The sequence below is a fragment of the Penaeus japonicus genome, unplaced genomic scaffold, assembly GCF_977035675.1.
Source record: "Penaeus japonicus unplaced genomic scaffold, GWHDUDI00000001_assembly GWHDUDI00000017, whole genome shotgun sequence".
NCBI classification, from domain to species: domain Eukaryota; kingdom Metazoa; phylum Arthropoda; class Malacostraca; order Decapoda; family Penaeidae; genus Penaeus; species Penaeus japonicus.
The window spans coordinates 29,881,203-29,883,702 of record NW_028234419.1 but is presented as its reverse complement, the minus strand read 5'-3'; positions in this window follow the sequence as shown (position 1 = coordinate 29,883,702).

The following is a 2,500-nucleotide window of genomic DNA, read 5'->3' as shown; positions in this document are numbered from 1 at the left end:
TTCAGGACAGTCAGTCTTGGAACGGCGGTCATCCATTCACCAGGAGATAATTACCGAACGTTCGGATAAACACTTCGTTCCAGTGTTTACCTTTTTTTCTCGACTTGGCTGAACTAATTCCCAGAGTGTATTGACACATCCTAGTCACTGTTCGCAGTTCGACGGCTCTGGAGGGATTCCTTGTAAATGGAAAGGGAAAGGGAAATAAATCAGAGGAGGAAGTGGAGAAACGAAGGTAAAAAAAAGAAAGAAAGTAAGAAAGAAAGAAAAAAAAGAAAAAAAGAAAGAAAGAAAGAAAAAAAAAAAGAAAAAAAGAAAAAAAAAGAAGTATAAAAGGAAAAAAAAAGGAAAAAAAGAGAAAAAAGAAGTATAAAATGGAAAAAAAGAAAAAAAGATGAAAAAAAAAAAAAAAAAAAAAAAAAAAAAAGCGAAAAAAAAAAAAAAAACAATAAAACTAAAAAAAAATATATCGCATTATATATATATGTATATATATATATATATATATTTTATGTAATATATATATATATATAATCCGATTGAAATGTTTCCACATGTCCGCTGCTCTCGAAAATTGGAAATTATAAGATGAAAAGGAAAAGGAAAATAAATCAGAGGAGGAGGAGGAGAAACGAAGAAGAAGAAAAAAATATCCTAGGGAAATGTTTACGTCCGTATCGAAAATAGAAATTATAAGATGAAATGAAAATGAAAATAAATCAGAGGAGGAGGAGGAGAAACGAAGGTAAAAGAAAAGAAAAAAAAAAGGGAAATGTTCACGTTCGTATCGAAAATAGTTTTTTTTTTTACGAAACAATTTTTAGTAATTTGGTGCTTTATAGATACTTTGGGTACATCGTCTCATTGCAGGGCGGAGGGTGGAGTGATATTTTGATATATTTGAAACAGTATCTAATAGATCAAAGTTTAGCCTATACTGGTTTTTATATAACGCACGCACGCACGCACACGCACGCACGCACGGCGCACGCAAGCACGCACGCATACACACACATACACATACACACACACACACACACACACACACACACACACACACAGACATGCACATATATATTATATTTGTATATATTGTATGTTTTAAATTCTTCTTTTCTTATCAGCGGTTCATGATTCATCCTCATGTTTGCAGAAAAAGTGTCCCGGATAATGTGACACATACACTCATTTGTATCTTATAATCAACCCTAATTATGGCAAAAATCCTCCGGGGTAATTATCAGCTGGAAACTATTCAACGAACCCTTTAAAGCCTCGGCGGTCCTGCGCTGATGATCACATTGGCGCTCCGTTATATATGTATATATAAATAAATAAATAAATATATATATATATATATATATATATATATATATGTTATAATATGTATATATATATATAGTATATATATAACGCTATATATAATATATATATATATATATAAATATATATATTATATATGTCGCGCGTTGTGTGTGGTGGTGTGTGTGTCGTGAATATATGTTCCTATATACACTATATATATGTATATCACAGCAGACCCACCGACTCACAACTCACTAGTATCACTCAGCTCACTCACATATATGTATATAAGAATATATATATATATATATACTATAGTAGAGTATATATATATTATATTAGTATATTATATATAATCATACATAAATGTGTGTCTGTCTTTATTTAATCATGCAGAAATGCGCTTTTAATGTTTATCAAAGACAATTTATATATCCTTTACCCTACACCAAATAGTTAGCGGAGATTTATCACAACTATAATAGTTCTTACAGGAAAAAGATACCAGTATCTTGCCAGATAACTATCTAAATATGAATTAGGCTAATGATTATATTAACATTTTAGACAAAACGAAAACAAAAAAGAGGGAAACAAGCGTAAAAAAATATACGAAAGTTAAGGCATCGCGTTAGGTGCAAAAACAAAATCGAAAAGATGAAGGGGTTTAAATCCTTTATTTTAGACTAAGGTAAGTGTAAGATCGGTAGTGGCTGTTGGATTGGGTGTGTTCGGCAGCGGGGGGGGGGGAGACCCGTAGCATATAAGGGGAGAATATCCTAATGGAGGGCACGGGAGTTGCGGCCTTCTTCATGGTTAAGTTCCCTGTCAGCCTTCGTTATTCACCTGTCAGTATAACACACAGGTGTCTCTTGTTCTACGTTGTGTGTGGAGATTAAGATATGTAAGTTGTGTTTAAGTTAAGGACGCGCAAGTTAAGAGTTCGGTGTCTGTAAGATAGTGCAATAATGGTGAAGGCTACAGTGTTAATACGACAGTGTTTTATGGTGGTTTATGGCGGGTACGGGTTCAGTCTGGAATAATGGTTTACATTCATGATCCTTATCATCAACTCGGTAATTCATTTTCCTACATGGTTCAGGAATCATTAAGGATAAAAAAGTTGATTTGCAAAGATAGGGTTCGCACGACCTTGGTGTATAGGGAGGAGCTAAGGGAGGGAATGTAAAAGCGG